Raw genomic sequence first — 19,418 nt, forward strand, 5'->3', positions numbered from 1 at the left:
AGCTGATTACCTGCCTGCTGTCGTCCACGACTAAATGCGGCCACGCTGCAGAGGTTTGGTCTGATCCATAGGTTATGAGACTGCCTGGTTCCGTCCGTTGCATGCGGGTTGTAACTTTATCAGGTTGGCACCTTGTTTTTTAGGAATACTTGGTGCTGTTCCCAGTATGCACTGTTAGGATTGCCTGGTCTGTGAGGAGTATGCCAGGTTGTGGTAGTGTACATTGCTTGTAATGATGAAGAGCAGCATGGACGTCCATTTTTGAGCTGTCGACTATATATACAGACCTTCCCATTATGTTGCCACACAACACCATGATTGCCATCCTATGGAGAAACACAAAAGCTGTAGGTGCTGGAACCCGGAGCAAAGAACTGCAGGAGGAACTCAGCAGCTCAGAGAGCAGCCATGAGTTAACAATGATCAGTCAGCATTTGGCGTCTGAACCCTATATCATGTCTGGAGGGAAGGGGTGAAATTACACACCAATGTGGGAGAGCTTCTCAGAACCCCCTTCGGGAGAGAGGAAGCAAATTTCATCAAAAGTAGATCTACCTCGAGAATTTGCAGCGAAGTAGAACAATTGAGAAACACCAAAGCTGGAAACTTTGTTTGAATAAAACGGAGAAAACTTTTGTGGCATATTTTCAATTAAGAGTCGTATTACAGCTGCAATATATGATTTCCCATGCTTTTCCCAAGTTTTGTTCCCATGGCATTATTCTAAAAAAAAAGACAATAGAATTCTCTCCACGTATAAGCATCAACTTACATGGAGGATGGAGTATTTCCAGCACTTTCTGTTTGTATTAGCTACTCATTTATTTTACTTTTAGTCGGTGTGATATTGTTACATTCAAATGCTTCTTCTGTAATTCACAATAACAGCGGTAACGAAGGTATAAATGACGCGGTATCAATAAATTCAAAGACTAGAAGTTGTAAAGAAACTGATAGGGTTTCATTAACTACAGAATGGATGTCCGCCCATCCTGGTCGACTGTCCTGAACTGAGGAGGGGGGGCTGTGGCACAGTCGCCTTTATTCAGGGGCCAGTAGGGGGAGCCTCAGCAGGGGGGGGGGGTTACCCTAACCAAGCTGTTCGAGTGCAGTTACAGCTGGGGTAAGTATCCGCAAAACTGTTTTGTAAAAATGATAAAGGCAAATGCAATCTAGCCAGCTACTGCCCATTCGGTCAACCCTCAATTATTGACAAAGCGTTGTCAGTAGTGTTATGAAGCAACACTCTCCAACGACCCATAATGTAAACCAGCTCAGAATATCACAGAACATAGAACAGTACTGGCCCTTCAGCCCTCAATGTTATGCCAACTCATATATTTCTTTAAAAAATATTAAACCCTCCTGACCCTGTAATCCTCTATTTTTATTCCATCCATGGGCCTGGCTAAGAGTCTCTTAAATACCCCCAATGTTTCAACCTCCGCCACCATCTCTGGCAGGGCATTCTAGGCACCCACACCTCTCTGGGTAAAAAAAAACTGACCCCTGATGTCTCCCCTAAACTTCTCTTTGTGCAGATGCCTTCTGGTGTTTGATATTCCTGCCCTGGGAAAAGGGTGCTGGCTGTCCACCCTATCCATGCCTCTCATAATCTTGTAGACCCCAATTAAGTCTCCTCTTATCCTTCTACGTTCCAAAGAGAAAGGTCCCAGCTCTGTGAACCTTGCCTCATAAAACTTATTTTCCAATCCAGGCAACATCCTGGTAAATACTCTCTGCACCCTCTCTCTAGCTTCCACATCCTTCCTATGATGAGGTGAACATAAATGGAAGACATAAATGTTAGTTTATTTTACACCTTTCACTGACTAGGCTGAGTAATTGGCAAAATAATTTCTTACCCAATTTCCAAGAAGAAGCTGTGTTGAATATATTAGAGGAAGCTATCTTCATCCACAGCTGCAGAACTTAATTGGAAAACAGTGTGATCATCAAGGCCTCGAAATTCATCTACACAGCATAAAGAAAAACAACATTGAGCAAATGAAAGACATGCTAATATAAGTTACATATTTACTATCACAGAAGTGGAGGTTCACCAGCTCATCAGGTTCATGCCAACAGACGCATTCCATCAGTCCCATTTCCTCTCCTTGTTTCCTTGTAACCCTGTAACTTATTTTCTTTCATACGTTTCTCAAATTCCCTTTGACTTTTTGTCTTCTACTGATATGCACCAAGTTGTAATTTTATTAGTATATTAGCATATTTTTGGTGGGAGATTAGTGTTCGATGACAACTCATGTGGTCACCAGAAGAACATGCAAACACCACATAGACAGCATCTGAAGTCTGGATCAAACTCTACTCCCTAATTGTAACTGCTGTGATAGTATTCGCTACCTCAGCGAGCCTTTGGTGTGAGCTGATGTTAGTTGTTAATCGTACAGTCGCAGAGATGAAGTGCAGAAACCAAGGTCAGGCTGGCCAACAGCTATTCTTACTGTAATAGATTTGTTTTAATCTTTAGTTTAATGTTAAACTATATTTTTTTCAAATATAAAAATGTCTTAGTAAAGTAAATTATAGAGTTAAAATAGATTTGTTTTAATCTTTAGTTTAATGTTAAACTATATTTTTTCAAATATAAAAATGTCTTAGTAAAGTAAATTATAGAGTTAAAATACTGTATCTGTATTTTTTATTTAGTTTGTTTGATTACAGAGGCACAAAGACAATACATTAGCATTTTAAACACACCTGGTTCTTAGAGATAGAAGACAGAAGCCAGTTTGAGATGAAAATGGATGCTGATTGAAGTTAGAGTCAAGAAGATGAATAGGATTTATGATAGTTCTTGAAATATTGGAAACAATACATGTTATTTCAGAAGCACCTGTATAAATGCATTGCCATTTTAGTTCTGCGGAAAGCAGACACCTCAGAGACATAAGTGGACTTAAATACTTTTAGCACATTTGTGGCAAAAGACCTTAAGAGCTTCAAGGACAAAAATGATGTTACATACCATGTGACATGAGAAATAGGAGAAATATATCACCAAAATGAGAGACAAAAAGTTCAGTTCAGTTTGGAGAGTACACAGGTCTCACAGGGGTTGAAACCTTGTGAAAGACAGGGTTGAGTTACAATAACCAGAATTTGTGCTGTTGTGTGTATTACTCCCAGGAAAGGGGGTGCACTGAATCAGTGGCTTTTGAAATAAGGAAGACCACTCTGCTGTCTCTTTGAAAAAGAGGACATATTTCTACTGGGTCTATTTTTGTTTAGCCACTTCATTTAATTCTTGTTTGGGTTTGTGAAAGAAAATATCTACATTGTGAGTAAAGAGGCCTGAAGATATAATGTTTAAAAGCACTTTATAATTATTTCTGAACTGAGAATTTAAGACCTTCAAGCAAGACTAAAGTGATGCTGAACTTTTCAGAGTGGGACTTTAATTATACACATACACACATTTATATTTATGCATAGTGGGGTTAAATTTAGAGTTAAGCAAGTTTAGAGATAAGTAAGAAATGTTATGTTATTAATAGTTTAATAAAAAAACTATTATTTTGAATTGGCCATTGTCTGGTGAATTTTCCATTGTTGTTTCTGCGTTAGTGCTAGCAAGGTCCCTTTAGTCCCAAAAATAATTGAAAGGGTTGCTAGTTCGTAACACAACCTTAATCCATTTTTTTTCCCACATTCTCTTCAACTCATTGCACATTCCACAACTATGCACTAGCATCAATTTATAGTTGCCCATTAGCCTATTCTGCATCTTTGATGTGGGAGGAAACTGGAGCACCCAGATGAAATCCGCATAGTCACAGGGAGAATGTGCAAATGCCACACAAAGAGAACCCAAGATCAGGATTGGACCTGGGCACTGGATCTGTGAACCAGCTGCTCTATTATCAGAATCAGAATTTATTGTTATGAGCATGTCACAAAATTTGCTGTTTATTGTGGAAGCATCACAGTTAAAACATTTCTATAAACCACATTTCAAAATAAATAAAATAGTGCAAGAAAAAGAGGAAAGACAAAGTGAGTAGGTTCATTGATTGTTCAGGAATCTGATGGCAAAGGGAGAGAAGTTGTCTTTGTGTTGCTGAGTGCTCATCTTCAGGCTCCTGTTCCTCCTTCATGCACTGGGAAGAATGGTGGGGATCCTTGAAGATCGAGGCTGCTTTCTTAAGACACCGCCTTCTGTAATTATCCTGGATGGAGTGAAGACTGATGCCCGTGATGTTGCAGGCCGAGTTAACAACCTTCTGGAGTATCTTGCTATCCTGAGCATTGGAATCTCCACACCAGCCCTTCAGAATGTTCTCCATGGTACACCTGTAGAGACTTTCAAGAGTTATCGGTGACATGCCAAATCTCCCCAAACTCCTCACAAAGTATAACCACTGGCGAGCCTTCTTCATGACTGCCTCGACATGGAGGCTCCAGGACAGACCCTCGGGAGATGTTGACACCCAGGAATTTGAAGTTCTTGACCTGCTCCACTGCTGACCCCTCAATGAAGACTGGTTCGTGTTCTCCTAATTTCTGCCTGAAGTCCACAATCAACTCCTTGGTTTTTCTAATGTTGGGTGCAAGGCCATTGTTGTGACACCACTCAATGAGCTGATCTATCTCTCTCCTGTCGGCTTCCTCATTGCTGACTGCGATTCTACCAATAACCATGATGTCATCGGCGAATTTGCAGAGAGCATTTGAATTGTGCCCAGTCACACAGTCAGCAGTGTTGAGTGACTAGAGCACTGGGACAAGCGCACATCTTTGTAAACTGAACACCCAAAATTTATTTTTGGCATAACTTTCAGCCATATTAGTTTGAATTACAGTGGGACAAATCACTCACAGAAAAACCCGTTCGTGATTCCGAAGACTCAAGCTGAATTCTATTTGAAAGATTTAGCTGTAGAGTCAGTGTGGTGACTGTCTGCCAAGCTGCCTATCTCCCCTCTGGCGAGCCTTGCTGTACTAACATTGGCTGTGTATTATCTCTTCTGTTAAGGACACTCCCCTTGGGTATCACTGTGTTTGCACCTATTGTCTTTCATTATTGTACCATGAATTTCTGCTAATAAAAGCCATGATTATTGTTTGACGCATCGTCTTTGTTTACTTCATCAACTGGCACTTCAATTTTATTAGCAGAAATGGATCCAGCACTCAAGCCAGAGCAGCTGATAATCGACCAGTCTGCCCCGAGGGCCAGAGAAATTTTCAACCACTGGATTGCTTGTTTCAAATACTACATGGCTCGAAACAATGTGGTCGATGAGGCGATACAGTGGGGCCACCTGAACTCTCTGCTGGGTGAGGTCCCTTTCGCTGTAACGCAAGGAGCTCCCACTCTGGCTATAGCCCGGGAACGTCTGACTGTTTACTATGGAGCGCCACGGAATGTGGTGCTTGCTCGACACCAGTTGCTGACTAGACACCAGAAACCCAGGAAAGTGATGCTGCCTGTGCACTGGCCCTCGACTCGCTGGCAGATGAATATGATGTCAGGGCAATCAATGGTCAACAACACCGCAATGCCTTGAAGCTGGATGCTTTAGTCAACGGGATTGACTCCAGTTACATCCGACAGAGGCTGCTGGAGATGGAGCCCTTAACCTACGACCGGGCAGTCACTCTAGCCAAAACACTGAAAAGTTCCATGCGTTCCAGTGAAATGCTAGAAACCGAAAAGGAAACATCCAGGAGTGCTGGAACCCCAAAGGAAAGAAAAAGGCGAACTCCTGAAAAATGCTACTTCTGTAATAAGAGCTGGCACCCCAAACAGAAGTGCCCGGCTCCATTTTCTACCTGCAGCTATTGTGGGAAACTCGGCCACTTTGCTAAAGAGTGTAAGGCGAAAAGTACTCCCACTGATAAGAAGAAGAAGAGAAGCACCAAGAAAATACGTCCTGGAGCTGCTGCAACGGAAGACAACTGTGAAAAGGGGGAATCTTCAGACAAGCAGGCTGAATCGACTTCAAGTGATGGCGAGGTGAGATCTAAAGCTTGGGGGATGTTGCGGACTGGAACAGATGACGTTGAAGGGGGAGATGAATGGAGAGACTTTTGATTGTCTAATAGACTCAGGGAGTACTGACAGCTACATCCACGAGAAAGTTGCCAGAGCCTTAAATTTGTGGAGATATCCAGCGAACCGAAAGATATCGATGGCTTGTAGTGAACTTACAAAAACTGTACGGGACAAGTGTAAAGTTACTTTAAATTTGTAGGGACATTGCCTTGCTGATGTGTGGCTCTTTATTATGCCGGAACTCTGCGCCCCTGTGTTATTGGGGTTAGATATTCAATCTCAGATTAATAGTGTAGTGTTAAATTTCAGTGGGCCACTACCCACACTTACCATCCCCCACGCTAGTTACTGCGGTCTGTCCATGTTAAAGATCAAAGCTCCTTCCCTCTTCAGTGATTTATCCCCTGAGTGTCAGTCAATTGCCACTAAGAGCCGTTCTTACAGCAAAGAGGATCGTGAGTTTATCAAAGCGGAGACCCAGAGACTGCTTAAAGAGGGAGTAATTGAACATAGTCAGAGTCCACGGCAGGCCCAAGGGGTAGTCGTGAAAAATCACACTAAGAGACGACTGGCTATTGACTTCTTTGGCTTCGCTCCGCGAACGAAGATTTATGGAGGGGTAAAGTCCACGTCAGCTGCAGGCTCGTTTGTGGCTGACAAGTCCGATGCGGGACAGGCAGACACGGTTGACTATAGCCAGACAATCAACCGTTACACGAACCTGGATGCCTTCCACCTGCCACGCATCAATGAAATGATTAATCAGAGAGCACAATACAAAGTGTACCCCACTATCGACCTCAAAGCAGCTTATCACCAAATCCCCATTAAGAAAAGGGAACGGCCCTATACGGCCTTTGAGGCTGATGGGGGGTGGGATATACCAGTTTAAAAGGGTACCTTTTGGGGTCACTAATAATGTGTCTGTGTTTCAGAGGGAAATGGATAAGTTTGTTAGGACGTATGAGTTACAGGGTACGTTTCCCTATCTGGATAATGTCACTATCTGTGGGAAAACACAGGCCGAGCACGACAACAACTTAAAGAAATTTTTAGCAACAGCTAAAGAACTCAACCTTACATTTAACGAGGGCAAATGTGTGTTCAACGCGACAGAGCTACCCATTCTGGGCTACATTGTCCGCAAGGGTGAATTCCGCCCCGACCTGGAAAGAATGGCCCCCCTTAAGAAGTTCCCACACCCCAGACTCAGCAAAAGCCCTTAAAAGGTGTATGGGATTCTTTTCCTACCATTGTAAATGAGTTCAGGACTATGCCACGAAGGCACGCCCTCTGTTTGACACTAAATCTTTTCCTCTCTCTCCAATGGCCTTGAAGGCTTTTGAGAGAATTAAAGCTGATATTTCCAAAGCTGCACTTTCATCCATTGACGAGGATGTCCCATTCCAAGTGGAAACTGATGCGTCAGATTGTGCCTTGGCAGGAACCCTTAATCAAAAGGGCAGACCTGTGGCATTCTTCTCCCGCACCTTACGCGGATCCTGCCATTGAAAAAGAACCCCAGGCTATTATTGAAGCTGTTCGCTACTGGAGGCACTTTCTAGCCGGCAGAAAATTTACTCTTGTCACTGATCAGAAATCTGTAGCCAACATGTTCAGTACTCAACACAAAAGTAAAATCAAGAATGATAAGATGGCACACTGGCGAATAGAACTCTCAACTTATAATTATAAGATCCAGTACAGACCGGGCAGGTTAAATGATCCCTCTGACGCATTGTCACGATCTGCCTCTGGTGCTCAGCTGGAGGGGCTAAAAGAGATCCATAGCAGACTGTGCCACCCAGGAGTCACGAGATTCTGCCACGACATAAGGGCTAACAACCTTCCTTACTCTGGAAGAAGTCAGGAAACTGACTAAAAGCTGTCTCATTTGCACAGAATTCAAACCACAATACTTCAAAGCTCTGGAGGCCGCTCTCATCAAGGCAACCCGACCTTTTAAGAGGATTAGCTTAAATTTTAAAGGACCGTTACCTTCCAACAACAAAAATGTACATTTCGTTTCTGTAACTGACGAATATTCCAGGTTTCCCTTTGTGATACCCTGCCCTGAAGTCTCATCAGCGTCTGTCATTAAGTCACTTGACAGAATTTTCAGCATTTTTGGTTTTTCCAATTATATTCATACTGATAGGGGCTCAGCATTCATGAGCGCTGAACTGCAGCGAGCCCTGCTATGGAAGGGGATTGCCACAAGCCGTACCACAAGCTACAACCCGCAGGGCAATGGGCAGGTTGAAAGGGCTAATGCTACAGTCTGGAAGACTGTTAATCTTGCTTTAAAAACACATGGTTACCCTGTTATCTGGTGGCAGAAGGTGCTGCCTAAGGCGTTACATTCTATTTGGTCATTTTTGTGTACTGCAACAAATCAAACACCTTATGAATGTATGTTTGCTCTTAGGAAATCAGGAGCTGTGATGGACTGGCCAGCCTGTTTATCTGAGCCTGGAACCGTGCTGCTAAAGAGCCATGCTTGGGCGTGTAAAACAGACCAACCAGTTCAGCTATTGCATACCAACCCCAACTATTTAACTCATATTAAATTCCCAGACGGGAGTACTGACACTGTACCCCTAAGAGATCTGGCCTCACCTAGTTTGCCCCTTCCTCACACACCTACTCAGAGTGAGCCTGAGAGATTGGGCTCACCTGCCCCCCCCCACCCCAGCCTGTGACCCCTAGTAAGCTTTCAGATGGCCATGCTGAGGCTCCATTGCCTCATGCTGGCGATTCTGGAGCGGGTCCAGAAGTCAGTCCTTCCCACACGACAGACCCAGGAACTGTACCAGTTCCCAAGGTTGCAAAGGAGCCACTCATTTTGAGAAGAAGCCCCAGAATTCGTAAACAACCTGATAGGCTGACATATTCATAAAACATCTCATTATATTTTGATTGCTTTCTAGATACTGGCATATTTTGGCTGTTAGAGTATTCTCAATGCCAAACATGGTATCCATGTATCGCAGTGCCTCTTGCTGTACTGGAGTTCTCAGGCTTTGCAAAGTGATTAAAAGTTTGTTTGTGCAGCTGTGTTTGTTTTAAAGCAACCTCAAGCCATTATTACAGTTGAACTTGAGCTACTTAGGATATTATTTCCTCACTGAAAGCAGTGCTACATCGGTAGAAGTTCTCTAAAAAGCCATGTGAGCTTCCTGCAGTAAATCACTATGGACGAGCAAGTTACATTTAAATTGTCTGATAAGTTGAAGGGAGTAGCTTGTAAACTAGGAGCTCCATGTTTTATTAAAGGAAGGCAAATCGTCCATTTGATGGAAGCTCTTGCCGATTCTCAGCTGACCCTCTGCCTGGTTATTTAGTGTCATTTGACAACACTAGAACATACATATCAGATTTTCAGGGTATGGCCACTGTGTGAGATGATGTTTGTTATTATCTGAGCTCCCTCGTTCTCCCCGCTCACTGAAAATGTTGAAGCAAGAATAATGCATAACTGTTAAATTGGCACCTTTGTGCTTCAATAAGGATGTCTGCAACTTCAGGAAAGTCAGCGAGAAATATAAAAAATAAGTTGCAAGCAAAGATACATTAGAATACAACTGTGACTCCTTCACAGACAATTTTTAACTTAGGTAGAGCATCTACAGGTTTTAAAGGCAGAGAAACTTACCGTCTCCTGCCTTTGAACCCATGGAAAGTCAATGAAAAACATTGTCTACTTCAATTCATCCAAATATATGCCTCATTCTAATATATAAAAGCCCCCTTTATACTTTTGGTGTGACTTTTCCGCTTTCTGTGATTATTGCATGACTGAACGAGAGTTATTAAATTAGTACCAGATTTTTAAAATATAAACAAATACAATTATCATGTAACTATTAAATCCTCTACCCCTGGGTTTCTTTTATATCATCTCACAGCTGCACAAATATAAGGAGTGTTCCTAAAGCAGTTCTGTGAAGGGGACATTACAGTATAAGAAGGCCCTGATGGGTTTGCTTTTCTTAAAATAATTCGATTCTTTCTTATTGCTTATTACTTACAAGCAGGTTTCCAGCAAATAAATACAGAATAAGTTCTCCATATTGGGTCCCATGACCTTTTGTGCTTGTCTTTTGCCAAGTATTAAAGCCACACGCAAGAATTAAACATATTCTTCTGTCTCTATTCATAGGAATATGTGCCATCATGGTCTTTAAACCCTTTCTATCATTCATCACTGGTCACAGCAGATCTTTCACCATTTTTTAACACAATTCTCAATAAAAAAATATCCTGCCCCGAAATATTGACCAATCACTTCTCACCATGGACCCATTGGGTCCCTCCAGCCTCTCTTGCTTCCATCAAGATAGTAGCATCTGCACGTTTTTGTCCTTCACCCACATCCCTTAACCCTTTTCACAATGGCTCAGCAGTAGATTGGCCGCTCAGTGAGCCAGTTACGGATACCATTTTTGTCTTTCACACTGGACTACTGTTAACCGCTTCTCTGTGTCCTTGCACACTCATCACAGGGTATCCCCGGGGATGGGGGATTCTACCCTCCACCGGTGATGTCTGAGTGACGCATCGAGTGATGGTGGACCTGGCCTAAAACCTGATCAATGTATTAAGATCTTGTATTTAAACAAAATTAATAATGGCTACAGTAATTATAACATAATTAAGCGTATGTACAGCACTCTATGGGCCATTCAGCCCATGTTGTTGTGCTGACCTACATAAACCTTTGTAAATTTATAAAAGACTATGGAAAATTTATATAAAATACATAGCCACACAATTTATAATCACCATGGGAAAGTCTTAGCGGCAATAGTGCACAAATTATAAAGTCCATGGGAAAGAGCGATGGGGGACCTGCCCTCCCAGAATTCCATGCAGCAGAGAAAAGGCTGTATGCACAGAGCACTCATGGGGTGGGGGGTGGGGGGGAGGTTCACTGCCACATGAAATTCTGGGAGGGCAGATCCGCCCCATAATTCTTTCCTGCTGTGACTTTCCCATGGTCCTTTAGACATTTAGAAAGGTTTATATAGGTTGACAAAGTTTATACCTTCTTTTTAATTTTTTGTTTCCTTCACATTCCTGCACTCACACAAAAATGTAATCAACGTGCCACTACTTTAATGAAAGTATGTTTAAAGTATGCAACGTGACAGCCAAATTACATGGAGCGATTTGCACCAACTGCAAACAAAGAGCTGGTAACCTGGTTTAGGGATGTCAGGTGAAGGTGAAATACGGATTTAAATGGTGGTGTTAGTTTCCCTGCACTCATTGTGAAAAATGCATGTTTTGTTTTAATGCTTCATTTAATGGACTGGCACCCCCTCCGTACTATAGTGGATTATACTGATTACAGTGGGAAGGTCTTGAACTCACAGTCTTGTGAAATCGGTGTTGATTTATACATTTTGATTTTTGTTTGTTGGCAACTTTCAAAAAATATTGCAGATCTAACATTGCTGGGATCTTAGTAGTAATTATTTTTAGTTAATTATCCGTGCAAGGCATGAAACACATATTTTAAAATGGGTATAAGTTATTGTCAGCAAGCACCATTATACCATATATCTGCCTTGAATAAACAATTCTCCATCCAAAGTCGAACAAATAAAATTGCTGGAGATAGTGATTTCTAATTTTACGGCCTGGCCACTGATTGCCCTTTGACAATGATTAACAAGGGCAGTCAGGAGGGAACAGTGTTCCTGACTTGCCCTTAGGAAGGTAACTGGAGTGACAGGAGGCAGAATTTAAATTGGTGTCCTGTGTTACAGGCCCAGAGTACCCCAAAACCCAGCAGCAATAGAAATTCACCAGGACAAATAGTTATTAAATAAAAATAGTTTTTAATTTTCTTTAAACATAAAAATTGGATCAAACTTTATTATTATTAACTTAACACCCTTCTAATTCTAAGCGCATGTGTAGGTAATGTGTATAAATTCAAAAAAGTTCTTTGATTCACAGTCCAATCTCACTTCTCACTCCTCCAAGTTCACCAGTATCAGGCAATCCTTATACTGTGCACAGAATTTAACATTTATGAATTTTCACCAAGCTCTGGTGCTTAAATGGTTACCACTTTGGAAGGTTCTTGTAGGTTTCAGAGACAGATTTGTTGCTCGTTGGACACACACAAACTGATTTACTTCCATCAGCCACTTCAGTGTCTTGCCAAAGAAACTTGCCCCATCGGGGTTTTCCAAATTATGACCTCTTCCTCTGCAGGTCACCACAGAGTTCCTTTTGTTTCTCTTATTTCAGGTGAAACTCTCTAGCCAGCCATTTCTTCTTGTATGGACCACAAGGGTTTTCAACAGGCTGAACTCAGAACTCACAAACTGTCTTCAAAATGGGGTTTCAACAAGCTGGCAGCTTGCCATGACTGCAGAAAGCAGTTCTCTCTCTGCTCTTGGAAAAAGCCTATTTGGTCCTCTCTCTCTCTCTCTCTCTCTCTCTCTCTCTCTCTCTCTCTCTCTCTCTCTCTGCAAAAACCACATGACCTTCTTAGAACTGCAAACTGCAACCAGACAAACTGTGGCACCAGACCCAAACTTCTGAGCCCATTCATCTAATGCTTTCAAAACAATAATCCATTACTCAACAGCATGTCCAATAAACACCTTCTTGTGAAGTCTTTATAGGCACTCTTTACTCAGAGCCTGGACTGTCTGTCTTGAGCAGAGCTCTGGCATTTTAAATGAGATCTGTTTTGTGAAGTATTTGTGTTTGTTTGTGACCTACACAAGCCCCACAATCTTATCTCCTTGAAAGGCATATCTATAGACAATATTAAAATATGATATAATCTGTCACACCTGGCATGCACTGCCTGTTGTGGCATGGATGTAAACTACTTCCATTCGGATCTTGAAAGGCAAATAACATTGTACCTTTCCAGACGGCTTCATATGTTGGGGCTGCCACTGGAGATGACACTGGAAGGCTAACAAACTAAAAGGCTGAAGACTTATTATTATTTTTTTAATCTTGCCAGCTCAACTTGTTCTCTAATTAAAAAGCTAGAGACACACAGTAGGTTGAGAAACATCTATAGAGAGAGGAGATACGTTAACATTTCATAGTCTCTATAACTCTCACGATCAAAATATCACCTGGATACACTGCCATGTGCGGAATCCCCTGAAGCAAGGTGTCCATTGTCTTTTAGAAAATGGCAGGATTGTTCGTCACTCCAAGCACCAGGTGACTGTATTTAAATAATCCCTTGTGTGTTAATAGTGACGTACTCCTTTGAATCCTCATCGAGCAGCAGCTGTTGGAAAGCATGGCTCGTGTCCAGCTTTGTGAATAGCTTACCCCTAACAGGGTCGCAAACACGTCATCCACTCATGGTAATGAGTTCTCCACCAGCTTAGAGACCTGATTCGCCGTGAGCTTATAGTCCCCACAATATCCTCACCATTTTGTCTGCCTTCGAAACTGGAAGACAGGGAGCCACTCACCTTGAAACTGGACGGCCCCAAATGCAGAGCCTCGGGCGACCTTTGGGTCGGGGGGTCCAAATGCAGAGCCTCGGGCGACCTTTGGGTCGGGGGGTCCAAATGCAGAGCCTCGGGCGACCTTTGGGTCGGGGGGTCCAAATGCAGAGCCTCGGGCGACCTTTGGGTCGGGGGTCCAAACTGTAAACGTTTCAGCTCCTCCTTGACCTTGTCTTTCATGGCATATAACACTGCCTCAGGGTCAACATTGAATTCAACTGTTATGCTCTTCAATGTGCCCAGCTCATCCCTGAAAACATCACTGCAGAATGTCCTCCATTGTGTGTGTGAACTTAATTTTATGCCAGTTGAGTTGGATTTTGCAAAGCCAATCGTGGCCCAAAAGACTGGGCCCATTACCTTTAGCTATCACCAGCCTGGCTTCCACCTTCTGACCATCAGCTGAAATATCTACATATACCACACCTAAATGAGGTATGGGCTGCCCAGTATTGGTCCTGAGTTTGAGCTTTGATGGTCTGATGGGAAGCAGCTTGGACCCCATGTCCTCCTGTAGATCTCCTCACTAATGATCAATGCTGTGGCCACTGAATCAATCTCAAACTTTATATCCTTTCCTCTGACAGTGACTGTGGCAAAATATGGGTCAGGTGGTTCCTCATCTGTTTCCACTCCAAACATACTGTAAGCACACGTTGTCTCTTCATCTGATTCTTCTAGGTAGTGTGTGGCTGCCAGAGCCCGTTGAACTTTCCTTCTTTTAGAGAGAGAGAGAGAGAGAGAGAGAAACTTGGCTTCTTCCTCCATTGTTTCTCCTCTGCAATACACAACATGGCCTCCCTCCCAGCCTCACTTTAAAAGCAGCTCACATTACAGCATGCTGGTGTTTGTACTGTAGTTTAACCATGGACCTAGTCTGGAGTATATACTATGGCCAGTCTAAAGGGTTAAAGGAAAAATGATGATTACACTTTCTGTGTTCCTACCATGTTTGCCCTGTGTACTGCCCACTTAGATTCAGATGACAACTGAGGGAGGAATCTCCAATATGCAAAAGATTACAAGAAACAAAAGCACACATAGACCATTTAGTCCCTTGTATTTTCCCTACCATTCCCTTTCATGCACTAACTTCATATTCAGTATCTCCCCAGAAATCTCTGCCTTGAACATTGTCAGTCAATCAGCTTCCATAGCCCTCATGAGAAAGAGAATTCAAAAAATCCACTATCTTACACGTTCCCCAAACCAACATCAATCAGCTTGCTTATTGCTGCTTGTGAACTCTCCCCATGTACAGGCTAGATAGACACCCCAGCGAGACAAAAAATTAGAGCTTTGCATCTATCTTCCCAAGCCCCAAAAGAATTTTGTATTTGAATTTGAAAAGTGGTCTGCTTAATTGAGGTAAACAAGAAAGAATACAGATGCTGGGATACTGGAGCAACGCACAAAATCCAGGAGGAGCATTGTACGTTGCCCCAATCTGCTTAATCATGGGGCCATCCTTTTACATCCCAAGATGAACAAGGTAAAAACACACAATGTTGGAGAAACCCAGCAGGTCAAATCATGTCCTTTATGTTGCAAAGGTAAAAATACATAATCAACGTTTCGGGCTTGAGCCCTTCATCAAGATATGGAAAAATGTCGGCAGGCGTCCGAGCAAAAGAGTAAGGTGGGTGGGGGGGGGGGGGAAGATGTCATCACAAAGCAGGAGTTGATAGGTGAAAAGGGAGGGAGGGAGCAGCAGCGATCAAGGGGAAGAGGGATGGGAGGGGGAAGGGAAGAGGAAAGGAGAGAAGACGAGGTTAGCAAAAACCGGGAAAAGTCGATGTTAATGGCATCTGGCTGGAAAGAGCCCAGACGGAAAATCAGGTGTTGTTCCTCCAATTTGCGGGTGGTCTTGGTGGGAGAGTACATTAGGCCATGGACAGACGTGAGAGTGGGAGTGTGACGCAGAACTGAAATTGTTGGCTACACATCACTTCCTCTCAAAAGTAAGAGAATACGTTTTAGCTCATCGAGTATAAAATGGTCAATTTCATGTGGATAATGTCTCCTTTTATAAAACAAATCTAAGCAAAGCAGCGCTCTTGGCAAGCTTCAGTGGCTTGTTACTGTTTAATCTTACCAATTAGACTGATGTACTGTATGCTGTTTACACAGGACCAGCCATCACTTGCCTTCAAAGCTTCAACTTTTGCGTAACTCAAAAGTACGCATGCAAACCACAGCAAATGGAACATTTCAGAAAATCAGCCAACATTATTCAACCTCTTTCTCATTTGCATCATGTAGAACACATTCAAGGAAAAATGTTTGAGAGCAATTTATTTTGAACTAGAGCGGAAAATTTCTAAGCCTGTTCAAATTTTCTAAACGATGATGGCATTAAACATGATAATTTTGGAAAGCTCATTATTGAACTCTGAGGAGAATGATCATTTGAAATCAGAAATTGAGGCACAACTTACTTTTGAGAAACAGCGAGTCTGTCACAGGTTAGTCTATCAGAGTGAAGGGTCTATTTTAGCAAAGGAGTACAGGCTCTCCTTGTGAAGGGTCTCTCTGCGTGAGGAGTCCCCCTGGACAAGAGATCTCTCGTGATGTAGGATCTGACGCCATATCTATCTTTGTGAAGAGCCTCTTGAAGTAAAGAATCATGGCCAATTGTAACTTCTATCAAAAGGAAGAGACTTCGTTTTAGGGGACTAATTTGGTCCAGCTCAGTGAATATCAGTCTGCTGAGGCTCGTTTCTCCACTACTCACACTTAATAGCACCCAAGACTTAGTTCAAAACTCTGATCTGAAGCCAGGTGACAGAACTCGTCGCAGCACTGTACAGACATCAATGGATCAAAGGCCAGGCCAGTTACTCTTTAAAAGACAGCATGAAATAGCAAAGGTGCGCAGTTCAAGTATAGATAAAGACACCGAAGGAAACCTGTGGGATTTAAAGACAGGTCTGTGCATTGGGTCTTCTCGGCAGAATCCCAAGTCTGTCGTCAGAAACGTGTCGACAGCTCATAAAGTCCCAACCCCCAGACATAAAACCTGCCATTGTGATTGGATTATCTCTACATTCTCCAAGTCATAAACATATGCACTTATACATTAATCAGAGTATTAAAATAATAATTTGAAAAAACTAAATATTTTAAGTTAAAACACTTTTCACCTCTATGTCTTACACTGTTTTTTGCACTTTTCTTTATGCCCTGCAGTGTTTAACTACTCCCTGCACTGTTGTTTGTTTGTTTGTTATTTATGTCATTATTACACTACCTGCTATATGAATTGGCTTTACTGGATAGCACACAAATCAAAGTTTTTTTTACTGTATCTCAATTTATTTCATACTTAAAATCACCAGAAAACATTCCAAACAATCAAATGTTTAAACTCCATTCTTAATAATTAAATACTTTAAATTTAACTCAATTGATTCAAAACATAAATTACCTGAAACATACCTGTATTTGGTCAAATGAATGGAGTTTAAACCTGACAGGTTTAAATTGGCATGAATTAAGAGCTCAGGTTTCCCAGCTCCATCACTTGCACCAACTTCAACATACCAATCCCTATGCCGTGAGTGCTCTGTGATTAGTAAGGGATTGCTTAAGGTGGGATGTGAGTGGGAAGGGAAGATTGAGAACCACTGCTCTAGATCCAATTATTACTGTAATGGAAGATTTAAACCATGTTTTTACTTTTGCAGCTTTTGCTTCTGCAAGGCTGAGAACCTGCTTGTTTTTAGAATCAGCAGACATAAGCTAAATTCCACCGAGGGGGGCCAGAGATGCAGTTATCTGAAGAAAGGACATCTGTGTACCAAGAACATTTAATATTCCTGCTTGTTTTGGTCACAGACTGTCAGAGGCCTAACCTTGATGCAAAATAAACCTTTGTATTCAAAGTGATAAGCTGAAAATTATGTTATTCGAAAGAAGCCTAGGCATGCTAGCTTGCTTGCTTATCTTTCTTTCTGTGCTGGGAATAGGTGCTTGGGTAAGCAGTTTTTGGGTAATATAAGCCAACTGCTGAAGTTTGAGACTCTCCAAGAGATGGCAACATCTCTCAGCAAGAAGAAGAACTTCTAGAGTCCAGCCAACATCCCGGTCGGGGGAGGTGGAGAAGCTGCTACCGGCGCCCCGACAACCTACTACAAGTGTGCGGTCATTGCCCCGCTTCGGCAGTTGGGGCCAGTCCAGGCGTTGATAAGTATGGTTGGGAAGGGCTTGCATATTGTAGTCTGATATCAGCTTTAGAATTTGTAATAAAGATTTGTATAAACTGAAGTGCTCTCAGCATGTGTGTCTATTTTCTTTCGGTAGCTCAAACACTGTGACCAATCTAAAACGAACAAAGTGAGAGGTACAAGTTTACCCAGGACAGTTACTGAAATATTTTACTTGAGAAAAATTGTCATTGGCCCATTTCCTTTGGAGTCCTGAAACCATGCACATAATGAGTCAATGAGGTACGATTTTTGAAACTTTTTTCTTTCCACTCACGAACCACCTTAAGCAATCCTTTATCACAAAGCACTCAAAAACCACCTTGGCATTATCCAAAACTCAATTAAAACTCAAGAATTCAGAGAAACCCAAAAACTGCTCATGGCAAAATCTTAGGAAACAAAAAGACCCCAATGGTATGATGGTAAACACTGCCATATTAACAGTTCATGACACATTTCTGAAAAAGAATCATGAATCATTGTTTTTCAAAGCATAATACATCATGGAGGGCATTTTTCCTTGAATACTGAGAGTGCCAATTAAGTGAACAATAACAAATCAGCAAAATTAATATTAGTTAGATTAACTCCACTGATATCTATAATCACTACGACTTTCGTCTTCCTGTTTACAAATCCTGAAGCCACTTTATTTGATGTACCTCTAATCAATTTTGGATTAGTAACCGAGACAAATGTAAACTTGATCAAAACAAGCTGTAGTCTATTTCTCCAGCTCCCCAGAGCACTCTGCCCCTGGAGTATATCATTTCTTATTCAGTGGGCTGTCAACGAAGGAGCCACTGCTAATCTGGTATCTGACTGTCATTTTACTGAGCTGTGGATTGTGATCCCATATGGCAATCAGGATATCAAAGCAGGATAATCATCTTCAAAAGACAATTCAGTGATTAAATTAAACATGCAACAATTAAACTATACTGATTGTACACTTTTTGATGAGTTTTTCATCTGAAATTTCCATTGAAATGAACATACTCAAAGAATAACCCTTGCTCTCTCAAGAACAGGAACTTCATTGTTCTTTATCTGTGCTATTGCATCAGAAATGAGCTCCAGAGCTCGTTTGTATCATGAAAATAAATTTCCATTTTGGAAATTAAGATGTATTTTTTTCCAGAAAAATCAGGAGGAATTAAACATTCAGATTTGGAAGTCTATTCTGAAAAAAATGTTAAATTGCTTCAAATTTGTAATGTTAACAGTCTCATAATCAAAATTGTTGCATTTATATCGATTGTTTCTGAATGTGTCAGAATGTTTTATCCTATCATGGTTGTGTCATATCAGGGCCAAGAATGGAGGGGCAGTGAGGGAGATGGCAGGAGTGCATGTAAAGTGTTCAGTGATGAAGATCTTGATGTAAGGGTAGAGATGGGCAATGTCGTAGTGGAAGAAGTCAGTGGTCCTCGCGGGGAATGCCCCTGGAGTTCATCAAGACCGTCGATGTTTTGATGCCTCCTGGAGGAGTGGGAGTTGGTACTCCAAGGCAGACTTTAGGTCAAGGAAGTTGTCATTCATATTTAATGTTGAATGTGCAGGCTTTACAGTGTCACTAAAAGGAAGAATGTGGGACGGGTAAGAGTGGATACAGCTGGACATTATCGTTAAAAACAAGAGGGAAACTAGGGAGACCACCTGAGGACAAAGGGGGGGAGGGATTTA

General features: G+C 42.0%; 1 long non-coding RNA gene across 3 annotated transcripts in view; it reads right to left on the reverse strand.

Annotated features, from left to right (window-relative positions):
- LOC138739762 (uncharacterized) overlaps positions 1-19,418 on the reverse strand; it is a 135,260-nt gene that overhangs the window by 8,159 nt on the left and 107,683 nt on the right. For all 3 annotated transcript variants that reach the window (XR_011342400.1, XR_011342399.1, XR_011342401.1), the window contains one exon: positions 1,866-1,974. This is a non-coding gene — a long non-coding RNA (uncharacterized lncRNA). The remainder of the gene's footprint in view (positions 1-1,865; positions 1,975-19,418) is intronic.

The sequence above is a fragment of the Narcine bancroftii genome, chromosome 7, assembly GCF_036971445.1.
Source record: "Narcine bancroftii isolate sNarBan1 chromosome 7, sNarBan1.hap1, whole genome shotgun sequence".
Classification (NCBI taxonomy): Eukaryota; Metazoa; Chordata; class Chondrichthyes; order Torpediniformes; family Narcinidae; genus Narcine; species Narcine bancroftii.